Source organism: Moschus berezovskii, chromosome 3, assembly GCF_049115385.1.
Source record: "Moschus berezovskii isolate FMDL1 chromosome 3, NW_MosBer_1.0, whole genome shotgun sequence".
Taxonomy (NCBI): domain Eukaryota; kingdom Metazoa; phylum Chordata; class Mammalia; order Artiodactyla; family Moschidae; genus Moschus; species Moschus berezovskii.
Window position 1 is genome coordinate 80,802,252 of NC_142462.1, and position 16,307 is coordinate 80,818,558.

A 16,307-nucleotide genomic window follows, 5' to 3' on the forward strand; every position below is an offset into this window, starting at 1 on the left:
AAGCAAGATTGATATTCTTGTGAAAGCTTTCAATTTATAGCATTTTACCAAATTAGATAATTGGAACTAGTTTTATAGGAAAAAGGTCTCTTTCTCTCTGTAGAAAAGGAGAAGGACAATCTCTTGCATCTCTACCAAAGGCTCCTCTTGTCCATTATGAAGACTTATTTTTAAGGCCTGAGATTTCTTTAGTCAGCATTAGAACCAAAAACAGCAGGCCAGCAGGGCTCAATTTTACTGACAGAAAAGGACAAAGGAATGTAGGATATTTTACTAACACAGCTGAAATAAGGAGCATATAGCTTTATTCTTCCACACACGATACTTTTTTTTTTTTTAACAACTTTTCAACATTTCACTGGAGTCACTAAATGGGTGATGATGAGAAAAGGGCTCCCCCAGCAGGCTGAGGAAAAAGCTCTGGGGTCAGCTAAGTGCCCTCTCACAGCCTCCCAGCTTACACCCTCACACCCTCCCGGGTTCCACCCAGGAACCCATTCCTGAGAAGGGGCTGACATGGCCCCAAGAGCCTGCTGTATGTACTATTGATTCTATATATTCCAGTGATAACAATTTTGAAATACAGAAGTAACTTAAAAGGAAATGCTTTCAGAGCAAAGCACTTCAGTATAAAACCAGCTTCAGTGAAAAATTGCCTCAGAGGATTTTAGGCTCTGCAGTAGCAGCAGGAACAGCTAAGAAAAAAAATCGAGAAGATATTGAGTACCTATCCCTGTCAGGCACTGTTATGTCTATTAAGGCATTAGCTCACTTCATCTTACTATAGATCTAAGAAGGAGGAGGCCCTATTTTTCAGGTTGCTTATTATTTTTTTTTCTTAAGACATAGAAGAGGAATCACAGACTTGAGAGGGTAGAGCTGGAAGTTGAACTCAACCCCTGTCCTGTCAGTGCCCAAGCTCTCAACCACAGCCCCAGGCATCTTGGAGCAAGTGAGGGTTGACAAAGAAAGCTTAATCTTTTTAAAAAATTGAAAGTATTTAGGAAAAGGTATCTTTTTAGAGTAAATTTAAGGACCATTCCCTGGTGGCTCAGACAGTAAAGCATCTGCCTATCATGCAGGAGACCTGGGTTCGATTCCTGGGCCGGGAAGATCTCCTGGAGAAGGAAATGGCAACCTACTCCAGTACTTTTGCCTGGAAAACCCCATGGACAGAGGAGCCTGGTAGGCTACAATCCATGGGGTCGCAAAGAGTTGGACGCGACTGAGTGACTTCACTTCACTTCACTTCACGAGACTTTCCGTTCCGTTCCGTCGCTCAGTCGTGTCCGACTCTTTGCGACCCCATGGACTGAGCCTACCAAGCTTCTCTGTCCATGGGATTCTCCAGGCAAGAATACTGGAGTGGGTTACCGTTTCCTTCTCCAGGGGATCTTCCCGACCCAGGGATCGAACCCGGGTCTCCCGCATTGGAGGCAGACGCTTTAACCTCTGAGCCACCAGGGAAGCCTGGACCATAGAAAGGCCTTGAAAAAACTGTAAAATTTCCCTCTCATTCTGGAAGTAATAATATATAGTCTTTCCCACTTTGTTTTTGAAGAATTTGTAAAAAAAAACAAAACAAAACAAAACATAGAGATGGAGAGAATGATGCTTGATGAACGGAACTCTTTCAGATCCTAAGGATTCAGGAATAAGCAAGAGATACCCAATGAATAACATGTGAATATTCCATTCACATGTAGCTTATGGGGTAGTAGAAGCTATTTTGTTTACAAAATAGTAATTGAAAAAAGCAGATTACAAGATAGTGTATAGAGTATGAGCATGTTTTGATTTAAAAAAGAAAAAAAAATCGTGTGTTTGTCTTAGTCCACTCAGGCTGTTATAACAAAATACCACAGACCAGGTGGTTTATAAGCAATAGAAATTTATTTCTCACAGTACTGGAAAATGGGAGGCCCAAGATCAAGGTGCTGACAGGTTCAGTGTCTGGTGAGGTTGGCTTTCTTATTCATAGATGGCTGTCTTCCTGTTGTGCTCTCACATGGGAGAAGGGAAATGGAGCTTTCTAGAGCTTCTTTTATAAGGACACTAATCCCATTCATGACGGTTTCATCCTAATGAGCTAGTTGCCTCCTGAAGGCTTCACCTCCTAATACCATTATACGAGGCATTGTGATTTCAACATATGAGTTTGGAGTAGGGGTAAGAGGGCACAAACATTCAATCTGTAGCATTGTTTGTAACTGGAAGAACATTTTTAAAAACTAAAAACATTTCAATTACGATAGTAATTGAAAAAAAATAGATTTTAGCTTTATCCAACTTGCTTTCATGTAGATTCTAAATTCTCTAGAATAAATGAATGACCATGAACTCCTGAGGCAGGAACTGAGTCTTATTCTTCTTTGTCATAGTATCAGTGAGCCTGGTGCTGGGTGAAGTGGGCACTCGGTGGGGCTGGCTGTTGACCCAGAGAATGACCTGAACTTTGAATGATCACAGACAACTCCTTCCCCACTGTCTGTGTGGTTGGAGGTGAGTGGTATACAACATCTTTCTTTTTTTACTGGGTGGGTTTGTTCATGTGTGCTGGGTGGAATAGCTGTCTGATCTAGGTGGAAATAAGAGAGAAAATTCTTCATACATGAGACTGACTGGGGCTGACTCTTGATATGGCTCTGGTTGGCATCCAGAGTTTTAGACTCTACCCTTCATACCGCAGTGACTCTTAAATTCTGCTGAGATAAGTTAGGTGTCCTAAAGAAAGGGAGATTGCTTTGGACTAATAAGAATGTTAATGGAATTTGTCGCTTTGTTGTGTTCCTCAAATTATGCTATTAGGTATATAGAACATTATTTATAAATTGTTAAAATACATAATTCTGGTCCATTGGTTTTATATTATCCACACCCATAATTTGTATCATGGATTTGTTTTGTTCATGTGCAGGCTCTTTAGACCCTGGGAACAGCAAAGAACAAAGTGTTATATATGCACTGGCTGTTACGTGAAGGGCTGTGAAATGTAGTTCTGGCTTCGACAGATAAGCCAGTCAATTTAAGATATATTAAATGAATTCACTTTTTAATAGAGCTTTAATTTCAGCCTGGTGGGAAAGGGACAGGGATGATAGAGTGAAGTTTAAAGTCTCTAACTATTTCTTTTTCGGACATGATTTTCCAGATTTGGGTTGGGAGATAGTACCCGGTGATCTGTTACAGTCAGTGCTTCTGGGGTTAAAATAGAATTTCAGTCATTTACATTAATCTCAGACTTTCTCCTTCCCAAATCATCCTTTACCTAGAGTCTCCTTATATCTAATTCTTATGAACTTTTATACAGTCTTTTATTTTTGAAGTTTATTATTGACTTATGATCCACAGAAAAAGAAATATGCAAGTAGAAGTATACAGTTCAGTTAATTAACTCAGAGTGAGCATACTCATGTAACTGTCACCCATATCAAACCATAGAACATTACCAGTACCACATGTGCCCCTCACACACCACCTCACTCACCTCTCTCTTCTCCCCAAAGATAACCACTATCCTGACTAGTAGCACCACAGAATAATACTGCCTGTTTTTTAAATATAAACCTATTCATCCATACAGTTGTGCATGGCTGTAGTCATTCATTTAATTGCTAAATATTATTCTCCTATTGGTGGGCATGAAGCTTATTTCCAGGTTGGGGACATGAAAAGTCTTCTTGCTGTCGACAATTCCGCTTCTGTCTTTTGAGTCTATATGCACACTTCTCTGTTGGGTTTATAACTGGTAGCTGAATTGTTGGATGTTGTCATTCAACAATACTATGTGATGCTGAACAGTTTTTCAAAATTACAATTTACAATTTGGCTGGTTATCACAATTTACAATTTGGCTGGTTATCACAATTTACATTTTGCCAGTAGGATACAGTGGAGAAGCAAATGGCAGCACATTCCAATGTTCTTGCCTGGGAAAGCCAATGGACAAAGGAGCCCAGTGGGCTATATACAGTTCGTGGGGCCATGGAGTCGGGCATGACAGCAACTAAACAACAGCAAAAACATAGTGTATAGATTTCCCAAAGTGCCATGTTCTTGATCATGCTTAGTCTTGTCCATCTAGTGACTTTGTTCTAATCTTTGTTGTGAGCTTAATTTGTATTACTGGATTACCAAGGAGGTTGAACACCATATATTAATAATATGCTTCTTGGTCACTTTTTGGGAGTTGTTTACCCACTTTTTTTCTACTGGGTTGTTTGATTCATTGTTTTACAGGATTCTTTATGTTCTGCATGTAAGTGCTGCAGATCACTTCTCTCACTCTGTGGTTTCCTTTCTACCATCATAATAATATTTTTTTGAGAAATCAAAGTTCTTAATTTCAATGTCATCTAGTTTACTAATATTTTCATTTCCTGTTAATTCTTTTTATGGCCCATTAAAGAAGTCTTGCATTATCCAAAAGTGAAGAAAGTATTTTCCAACATTAGCTTCTGAAAGCTACATGGTTTTGCATTTTACATTTAGATGTATGATCTACCTGGAATTGATTTGAGGATGTGATAGGAAATAGTATTTTGCAAGACTTTTCAGGCTTTGGAGGTTCCAAAGCTAAATAGAAGCTCTCTTTCTATTATTAAGAATCTTTATTTTATACCTACTGAAAGAGATATTTTAGATATATCCACAAAGATTTAAAAATCGTATCCATAGGAAAAAATGTAAGCAATATACAAGTTAGTATGTGGGCAACCACTGCTTGGCTCTCCAATTCACTATCTGCAATTTTTATGTCCTGAATGCCCCAGGAGGATGAACTATGGGGACTTCACATAATGGCTCCTTGTCATTTGGGTTCTCATCAGTTCAGCTGATAAGCAGCACCAGAGGGAGCTCAGAGGGTGGAAGGTCTGTGACGCTGTGTGTTTATTCTCCTAGGCCCCTCCCTTCTCAGGTCCCTCTCTCTATCAAAGGCCACAGCTCCTGCCAGCCCCCCTCTCTACACAGCTACCTTCTCAGGGGTCTAATAACTACTAGCCTTCTTTGCCCCTTCAAGCCAAGGGGTGGTAACTGCTCCCCACCCTGTGGTCTGGAGTCACTCCACTATCCTTTGCTGGTTGTCTTAAACCTGATCCATACCTTTGTAAAGTGCCCTTTTGCTAAACTTTCCTTAATTCCCCAATTTGAGTACACCATTTGGTCCCTGCTGGATTTTGGATAATATGGTAATGGTATCTCTAAAACTTCTTCTCCCACTGAGAACTCAGCTCTCCTAAATCACTTTTCACCTTCTGGGTATCACTGTCCATGCTTTTCACAATAATATCATCTTTGAGTCTAGGCCACTGAAAGTATTAGTGATGCTGCGTTTCTTAGATGAGAACTCCACTATAGTTTCTGAGATTTTCATACAAGCTGCTAATGCCCGTTTTGCAAGTTCTCATGCACAGACAATAACAATTACCTCACACCAGTTGCCTATGCTTCCTGATTTCAAAGATATAAAAAAAGGTTTAAATGTGTTTCTTATAATCCATAAAATAGTATAATATGATGATAACTACAAAGAAAACTTAGGGTCTTTACATATAACATTTCTCCCTTAATGCCGATGAAAATCCTCTGTGACACTTATTATTCTACTCTTTCAACAGGTGGGGAAATGGGGCTCAGAAAAGTTAAGTACTTTGCTCAGGATCACATCTTAGGCTGCAGTTGAACTAGCATTCCAAATCAAGTTGATGTAATGTCAAACCTGCTGTCTGACCCACTGTTCAGCCACCTAGAGAGAATGAGAGAACATGGTGCATTCAATGAATGCCTAGTAATCTGGCTGATCCCTCAGTTTCCTTCTGGAAATCCCCAATAACTCTCACCCCAATTTTAGGTCTTCTACTTCAATAGTTTTGTCATCTGCCCCACCAAACAAGACATCTAGGAGAATGAAAACTGAAAACTTTCCATGACACCGTTTGCTCCCATCATGTGTTAGCTCTCACAGACCCTTGAGTTAATGCTTGTTGGCTCCCTCAGGCCAGAGGGAGCCAGACATGCTGCTGCTTCTTATAAGTGCCCACAGCATTGCCAACTACCACAAAGGCAAAACATCATTTCAAGTAGCCAGCAGGCAAGCAACTGGCTTCCATGAGAATATGGAGTAGCAGTCATAGTCAACAAATGAGTCTGAAATGCAGTACTTGGATGCAATCTCAAAAATGACAGAATGATCTCTGTTCGTTTCCAAGGCAAACCATTCAATACCATAGTAATCCAAGTTTATGCCTGACCAGTAATTCTGAAGAAGCTGAAGTTGAATGGTTCTATGAAGACCTAGAATATCTTTTAGAGCTAACACCAAAAAAAGATGTCCTTTTCAATATAGGGGACTGGAATGCAAAAGGAAGGAAGAGATACCTGGAGTAACAGGCAAATTTGGCCTTGGAGTACAGAATGAAGCAGGGCAAAGGTTAATAGGGTTTTGCTAAGAGAATGCACTGGTCATAGCAAACACCCTCCTCCAACAACACAAGAGAAGACTCTATACATGGACATCACCAGATGGTCAATACTGAAATCAGATTGATTATATTCTTTGCAGCCAAAGATGGAGAAGTTCTGCACAGTCAGCAAAAACAAGACTGGGAGCTGACTGTGGCTCAGATCATGAATTCCTTATTGCCAAATTCAGACTTAAATTGAAGAAAGTAGGGAAAACCACTTGACCCTTCAGGTATGACCTAAATCAAATCCCTTATGATTGTACAGAGGAAGTGACAAACAGATTCAAAGATTTAGATCTGGTAGACAGAGTGCCTAATGAACTATGGACGGAGGTTCATGACACTGTACAAGAAGCAGTGATCAAGACTAACCCCAAGAAAAAGAAATGCAAAAAGGCAAAATGGTTGTCCAAGGAGACCTTACAAACAGCTGTGAAAAGAAGAGAAATGAAAGGCAAAGGAGAAAAGGAAAGTTATACCCATTTGAATGCAGAGTTCCAAAGAATAGCAAGGAGAGATAACAAAGCCTTCCTCAGGGATCAGTGCAAAGAAAGAGAGAAAAACAATAGAATGGGAAAGACTAGAGATCTCTTCAAGAAAATTAGAGATACCAAGAGAACATTTAATGCAAAGATGGGCACAATAAAGGACAGAAATGGTATGGACCTAATAGAAGCAGAGGATATTAAGAAGAGGTGGCAAGAATACACAGAAGAGCTCTACAAATAAGATTTTCATGACCCAGATAATCACAATGGTGTGATTACTCATGTAGAGCCAGACATCTTGGAATGTGAAGTCAAGTGGGCCTTAGGAAGCATTAGTACAAAGAAAGCTAGTGGAGGTGATGGAATTCCAGTGGAGCTATTTCAAATCCTAAAAGATGATGCTATGAAAGTGTTGCACTCAATATGCAAGCAAATTTGGAAAACTCAGCAGTGGCCACAGGACTGGAACAGGTCAGTTTTCATTCCAATTCCAAAGAAAGGCAATGCCATGCCAAAGAATGCTCAAACTACTGCACAATTGCACTTATCTCACATGCTAGCAAACTAATGCTCAAAATTCTCCAAGCCAGGCTTTGACAGTATGTGAACTGTGAACTTCCAGATTTTCAAGTTAGGTTTAGAAAAGGCAGCAGAAACAGAGATCAAATTGCCAACATCTTTTGGATCATCAAGAGAGTTCCAGAAAAACATCTACTTCTGCTTTATTGACTATGCCAAAGTCTTTGACTGTGTGGATTACAACAAACTGTTGAAGATTCTTAAAGAAATGGGAATATCAAATCACATGACCTGCCTCCTGAGAAATCTGTGTGCAGGTCAGGAAGCAAGTTAGAACTGGACATGGAACAACAGACTGGTTCCAAATCGGGAAAGGAGTACATCAAGGCTATATATTGTCACCCTGCTTATTTAACTTCTACGCAGAGTACATCATGAGAAATCCTGGACTGGATGAAGCACAAGCTGGAATCAAGATTGTCAGGAGAAATATCAATAACCTCAGATATGCAGATGACACCACCCTTATGGCAGAAAGCGAAGAAGAACAAAACAATCTCTTGATGAAAGTGAAAGAGGAGAGTGAAAAAGTTGGCTTAAAGCTCAACATTCAGAAAACTAAAGATCATGGCATCTGGTCCCATCAATTCATGGCAAATAGATGGGGAAACAGTGGAAACAGTGACAGACTTTATTTTTGGGGCTCCAAAATCACTGCAGATGGTGGCTGCAGCCATGAAATTAAAAGACGCTTGCTCCTCAAAGGAAAGTTATGACCAACCTAGACAGCATATTAAAAAGCAGGCAAAGTTGTTACTTTGCCAACAAAGGTCCATCTAGTCAAAGCTATGATTTTTCCAGTAGTCATGTATGCATGTGAGAGTTGGACTATAAAGAAACCTGAGCATCGAAGAATTGATGCTTCTGAACTGTGGTGTTGGAGAAGACTCTTGAGAGTCCCTTGAACAGCAGGATATCCAACCAGTCTATCCTAAAGGAAATCAGTCCTGAATATTCATTGGAAAGACTGATGCGGAAGCTGAAACTCCAATACTTTGGTCACCTGATGCGAAGAGCTGACTCACTTGAAAAGACCCTGATTCTGGGAAAGATTGAAGGCAGGAGGATAAGGGGATGACAGAGGATGAGATGGTTGGATGGCATCATTGACTCAATGGAGATGAGTTTGAGTAAACTCCTGGGGTTGGCAATGGACATTGAGGCCTGGTGTGCTGCAGTCCATGGGATTGCAAAGAGCTGGACACGACTGAGTGACTGAACTGAACTAAAGGGTGTGGAAAGACACAGCAAAGCTCTGAACGTGAATCACCGACAGCAGTCCCACACTTAATGTCTATGAGCTACATACAGGAGAGCATCTGCTCCAGCAGTCACTGAGCAGGTTCTTAGGAGGCAGTTAAGTACCACTGAAGAGAATGAGTACATTTTCCCATCACTGATGGTACTCAAGCATCACACTTGGAAACTGTCTAGTCTCAGTCCTTCTCAGGTACCCTTGAAGGTCTCCTTGACTTTTCTCTCTTCAGGGAAATCAGATTTACAGCTACTCAAAGTCAGACCATGGACCAGTAGCATCAGCATCACCTAGCAACTTGTTAAAAAATGCATATTCTCAGGCCTGATCGCAGATGTGCTGAGTTAAATTCTGAAGGTGAGAGGCCTGGCAATCTGTGTTTTAACAAACCTCCAGGCATCCCCATGCACTTGAAAGTTTATGAAGCGTGAATATACGGTATATTGTAAAAATGTGGGGGTCTGTCAAGACTTCAGTGTGCTTGCAACTGGGACTGAATTATTGGATTAAAAATTTTAAATGATACATATTTATTTTTGTGCATCAAATGTTACAAAGGTATAAAATTCATCACTTCACCTCTCCAGTCCTGATCTTCAGAAGTAACCATGACATGAATCCATTCACACCAATCTGTTTCTTCACACATACACAAATATACATATTCCTATGTGAGTTTGCCTCCCTTTCTTTCCACTCTTTTGGGTTGTTACAAAAATGGGTTCATATCCCAGTACACACACTGCTTTGCAATCTGCTCTTTTCAGTTAATAAATTATGGACATCCCTGCAGGTCAGTATATATAGTTCAAATATTTTTTCCTTTAGGAACTGTAGGATATTCCAAATCATGAATACTTCATGTCTGATCCAATCATATCCTTATTGATAAACATTCAGTATTTTGCAGTTTTTCACAGAGACAAAGTTAGAGGGTTAATTTAAAGCAATTTAACTGTGAGATTACTTTCTGGTCTCAGATCTAATCATAGACTGAATTTTAAGCTGAAAAGGTAGATATATGGGAATATTCTTGTGCATAACGAAGGGTCTATAACAAACCCACACATCTACAGTTGATTAATCTTTGACAAAGGAGGCAAGAATATACAATAAAGAAAAGATAGTCTCTTCAGCAAGTGGTGTTGGGAGAGCTGGACAGCTGCATGTAAATCAATGAACTTAGAAGACTCCCTCACACTCAACACAAAAATAAACTCAAAATGGCTTAAAGACTTTGATGTGAGACTTGACACTACAAAACTCTTAAAAGAGACCATAGGAAAAACATTCTTTGACATAAATCCTAGCAGTACTTTCTTAGGTCAGTCTACAAAGGTAATAGAAATAAAAGCAAAAATAAACAAAAGGGACCTAATCAAATGTAAACTTTTGCACAATGAAGGAAACAATCAACAAAATGAAAAGGCAATCTATGAACTGGGAGAAAATAACTGCAAATGCAGTAAACAACAAGGCTTTAATTTCCAAAACAAAAACAACTTATGCAAATCGATAATAATGACAAAAAACCCAAAACAAACAACATAATCCAAAAATGTGGCTCACTGCCCTGCCCAGCATCACAAGAGCACAGTACTACATATACTAACCCAGGAAAAATCACAATTCAAAATCTGAAGCATGTTTTCCACTGAACGTATCTTGCTGTTGCACCATTGTAAAGTTGAAAAATTGTAAGTCAGGGATGTCTGTATACACTCCAGAAGGTAATTGCTTTTTTTAAAACTTAATGTATCAAGTTTATCTTGCCATGTCAGTACACACAGAACAAGCTTATTTTTTTAATGCTATTGTTACACTATGCTAGACATAGTACAGATGTACTGGAATTTAATTAAACCTCTGTTAAAAAACATGTAGCTTGATTTTTAACTTTTTCTATACACAGATCTATGGAGATATAGATTTATCATTGTGTATGGATGCACTCTCTGCTATAGGATAATTTCCTTGCAATGGAAATAATGGCCCCAAAGGAATGAATTTAAAAACCTTTCCCTGTGTTCTTGCTCACACTGGGTATTTCCAAATAATCCTTTATGTCTTGCTTAGAGGAAGGCCTTATTCACACCAATTTTATAACAAATTTCCTATATTTTCTATTATAGTGTATATATATATATAATTATTTTTTAATGCTGATGGTCTTTTAATTTAGGGTTCAGCAACCTGGATTACTGCCAAACCCAGCCTGTTGTCTGCTTTTGTGAATAAAGTTTTATTGGAACACAATGATGTCTATTGTTTACATATTGTTGATGACTGTTTTTGCACTACTGGGGCATGGCTGAATATGTGACAGAAATTGTATGGTCCATAAAGTTGAAAATATTTACCATCTTATCCTTTCTAGACTGTTGTCCAACTAATGCCTAGAATTTAGTTTGTTTTTGTGAGAAAGGAATTAATTTTACCTTATCCACTGACAAACTTATTCAAGAATGGTTTATATTTTCCCTACTGATATGAAATGCCATCTTTGGCATATAACAAACTCCCAGCCATCCACAGGTGGGGTTTCTACAGGCTCTACTCTGTATTATTGATCAGTTGGTCTTTTCCTACACAAATACCATACTCTTCACTTCTTTAGTTTTATGTTTTCCCCATAATTTTATACTTTAATTTTTTATGTTTGGTAGGACAAGTACTTACTTATCTTTTTCAAAAAAAGTTTTTATATTCCTTTTGTTTTCTCTTTCCAATGAATTTAAGAATCTCTTTATAAAGGTTCCAATGGGGTCTGTAACCAGTATTTCATTGACTTTAATTTGGAAGAGAATTGAAATCTTTATGATATTCTGTAACAATGACCATTTACTCATGTCTCACCTATTTAAATATTATCATCTATCATCTTTGCCAATTGATAGATGAGGTTGTAACAATGACCATTTACTCATGTCTCACCTATTTAAATATTATCATCTATCATCTTTGCCAATTGATAGATGAGGTTTTATTCTAATAAATTAACAATGGATAGAAGTTAGTATGTTTAGCTTATTGTGAATTTTCCTCAGTTTTTTCTTACAGTATGTTAAGATGGGAGTTTTCCTTGGTGGCTCAATGGTAAAGAACCCTCCTGCCAATGCAGGAGACATAGGCAGTTTCCACCTCTCCGTCAGGAAGACTACCTGGAGAAGGAAATGGCAACCCTCTCCAATAGTATTGCCTAGGAAATCCCATGAACAGAGGAGCCTGGTGGCTCCATGGGGTCACAAAAGAATTGGACACTACTTAGCAACTAAACAATAACAAACGTTACCATGAGGCACTGCTATGTAACTGATACAAGCAAAAGGCAGGGAATTTTATTACATCGCAAGTATTGCGGACTCAGAGGCCTCAGAAAACAGTGTAAGCGACTAGTCAGTTGAAAGATACTGATCCCTGAACACGAGCTCTTTGGAAATATCCTCCCTGTTGACTCAACATTGCTGCTCTAAAGGCGCTACAATTTCCTACTGCCTAAGTGAATTTTTAATCAGCTCCATGCAGAATGAACAAGAACAATTCCCCTCGTTCTGCAGGCCAGGCCCCTCAAGGGCGGCAGAGAGCAACGTGGTCATGCCTCAGCGGGGCGTGAGTGTCTCAGGTTGGTCCCTGGTGAAGGTCTCTGGGATGGAGATTTGCAGGCAGGAAGTTCTTTGGGAGTACACTTGTGGTTGGACAGAAGGCCCGACCCTCAGTTCAGTTCAGTTCAGTTCACTCCCTCAGTCGTGTCCGACTCTTTGCGACCCCATGAATCACAGCACGCCAGGCCTCCCTGTCCATCACCAACTCCCGGAGTTCACTCAAACTCATGTCCATTGAGTCGGTGATGCCATCCAGCCATCTCATTCTCTGTTTTCCTTGTCTCCTCCCGCCCCCAAGCCCTCCCAGCATCAGAGTCTTTTCCAGTGAGTCAACTCATCGCATGAGGTGGCCAAAGTATTGCAGTTTCAGCTTTAGCATCAGTCCTTCCAATGAACACCCAGGATTGATCTCCTTTAGAATGGACTGGTTGGATCTCCTTGCAGTCCAAGGGACTCTCAAGAGTCTTCTCCAGCACCACAGTTCAAAAGCATCAATTCTTCGGCGATCAGCTTTCTTCACAGTCCAACTCTCACATCCATACATGACCACGGGAAAAACCATAGCCTTGATTAGATGGACCTTTATTGGCATAGTAATGTCTCTGCTTTTTAATATACTATCTAGGTTGGTCATAACTTTCCTTCCAAGGAGTAAGCATCTTTTAATTTCATGGCTGCAATCAGCATCCGCAGTGATTTTGGAGCCCAAAAAAATAAAGTCTGACACTGTTTCCACTGTTTTCCCATCTATTTCCCATGAAGGGATGGGACCAGATGCCATGATCTTTGTTTTCTGAATGTTGAGCTTCAAGCCAACCTTTTCACTCTCCCCTTTCACTTTCATCAAGAGGCCTCTGAGTTCCTCTTCACTTTCTGCCATAAGGGTGGTGTCATCTGAATATCTGAGATTATTGATATTTCTCCCGGCAATCTTGATTCCAGCTTGTGCTTCCTCCAGCCCAGCGTTCCTCATGATGTACTCTGCATATAAGTTAAATAAGCAGGGTGACAATATACAACCTTGACATACTCCTTTTCCTATTTGGAACCAGTCTGTTGTTCCATGTCCAGTTCTAACTGTTGCTTCCTGACCTGCATACAGGTTTCTCAAGAGGCAGGTCAGGTGCTCTGGTATGCCCAACTCTTTCAGAATTTTCCACAGTTTATTGTGATCCACACAGTCAAAAGCTTTGGCATAGTCAATGAAGCAGAAGTAGATGTTTTTCTGGAACTCTTGCTTTCTCCATGATCCAGCAGATGTTGGCAATTTGATCTCTGGTGCCTCTGCCTTTTCTAAAACCTGCTTGAACATCCGGAAGTTCACAGTTCATATATTGCTGAAGCCTGGCTTGGAGAAATTTGAGCATGACTTTACTAGCGTGTGAGATGAGTGCAGTTGTGTGGTAGTTTGAGCCTTCTTTGGCATTGCCTTTCTTTGGGATTGGAATGAAGGCTGACCTTTTCCAGCCCTGTGGCCACTGCTGAGTTTTCCAAATTTGCTGGCATTTTGAGAGCAGCACTTTCACAGCATCATCTTTCAGGATTTGAAATAGCTCTACTTGAATTCCATCACCTCCACTAGCTTTGTTCGTAGTGATGCTTTCTAAGGCCCACTTGACTTCACATTCCAAGATGTCTGTCTCTAGGTGAGTGATCACGCCATGTGATTATACAGTCACCTAAAAAAATCTCCACCAGGAGTTCTGGAGCTCGAAAGGATCTTTACAGAGTTGTCCCAAATTAGGGCGAGGGGGCTGGGCTTTATCTACTCACTGAGACGCCTTGTAGGCCAAGCGGGGTGCAGGACCTTGGGCTAAACAGCTCTCTGCTGCTGAGGCTAGTTCTCCTTGAGCAGCTTGGCTGAGTGCCAGTACTTGCCAAATCTCCCAGCACCTAGAAAGCTGAGTGCCTCGGACCTGAAATGAGGGATGTTGTGACAGCACAGCATCCACTGCTGGGCCTTCTTGACCTTTCCCTGTATCTCTTGGCTTTTTTATGAGCTGAGAACTCAGATACCTTCAAGTACACCGCTAAGCTTTTGTATTTAACCTTTCAGGCAAAACTCTTAAATAACATTTCCTGTCTTCCAAGCCAATCCGAATTCACAAGCCAAGTATCAAGGAACATGGCTGCAGAATTATGCTTTTACCAAGAACCTCAAATGTATTATTCAAATAAATTAGAAAAATTCACATTAAAAAAAGAAAGAAAGAAGCCCTTTTATGTACATGAACTATTTATTACTGCCATGTTTCCTTGGCACTTTTTACATATTACAGGGGCATTCTGCAATGAGTCAAAAAATGTAAAATTACTCATGTGTTCTTCAATAAGGCTTTCCTGGTGGCTCAGACAGTAAAGAATCCGCCTGCAATGCAAGAGTCCTGGGTTCAATCCCTGGGTTGGAAAGATGCCCTGATAATTGTGACTATCGTTTGTACAGTGTTTCAGTGTTTACAGCTTGCTGAGTTCATATCAACAACTTGCTGAGTCTTATCTGAGGCAGGAATTATCATGAAGAATCTGGGGCTTAGAGAGGTGAAGTAACCCATGCCTCTGTCCAGAGCCCAAGGATGCGGGAAGGTGAGTACTTCCCAGAACAAAGAAAGTAGGAAAAGGAGAATATGACACAAAGGTCCTTTGAAAGGGAGAGAGTGAAAGACAGATAAGACTAGGGTTCAGATGCTGCTGCTCTTTGGGTTAACTTAGTGTGTATGGCGGTGGGGGTTGGTGGTGGAGTGAGATTACAGGAAGTCCAGAAAGAGTGAAGAGGTTAATCAGCTGACCTTCTCAAACACAGGTATTCAGAATCAGAGAGAAAGAGTGATCTGGAATATTTAGGGGACAGCAGGGGTAGGACAGTCTCTGCCTCAACCCCCCATACCCCCATGCTTCCCTTTGTTCTGAGTGTATCAGGGATCTTGAAGTTCTCAGGCCATAGGGAAGGCAGCTGAACATGCTGGCTGGGACTCATGTGCTAAAATGGAGGGGAAATGTCCCTCTAGCAGAAGTCTGGGAGGGGGCTGTCTGAGCTGCCAGCTGGGATTCACAGCCAGGCCTCAGAGGGGAGGCATATAGCGAGAGGCAAGTGAAGATCCAGTCAGATGGGACCTGCCTTGCTGGGCCACCCTGAGAGAGATCACAAGTTATTCCAGTCTAGAACACCTCAACAGAGGACTCAGTGATAGCAGAGGCTATACCAGTGGAAGAAAATTACAGTTGCTCTAGGGGCAAGGAAGAGTCTCCAGAGATGGGTGGCATTTGGGCCAAGAATTCTTACTGCAACACCAAGCTTCTCCTTGTACTTAGATTGTATCTCAGAAGGAAGAAGGGGAAACTTTGAAGTAGAGAAACAGTTTAGATGTGGAGTTTAACTTTTAAATTGATCAGTTCAGTCACTTTGTCATGTCCAACTCTTTGCGACCCCATTGACTGTAGCACACCAGGCTTCCCTGTTTTCTTGGAATAAAGAATTTCCTACTTCCACATTTTTTTCTGCATTTGAGACACAGTTGTTGTTTAGTTGCTAAGTCATGTCTGATTCTTTTGTGACCCCATGGACTGTAACCTGCTAGGCTCCTCTGTCCATGGGATTTTCTAGGCAAGAATACATAGTACATGCCTCAAGTGGATTTCTTTACTAAAATAGATGAGAAAAGCAGCCTACTTTATCATTCTGGCAAATCCCAACCTTAGAAAATACAACGTTAATAATGCAGAAGATCACTTTTAGTTCTCTAGTATAAGTAGTTCCTATCCAGTAACTTCACTATTCCTTCAGGATGTAATTATTATCCATCATATTGTTATGAATAACCTCAACCAGGTATGTGAAGGACGGATATACAGAATAAGATTTGACAATTCCCAACAAGTTAATGATTTCTAAAGTCCTTTCTGTCTTTTGGTTGCTGTGAAA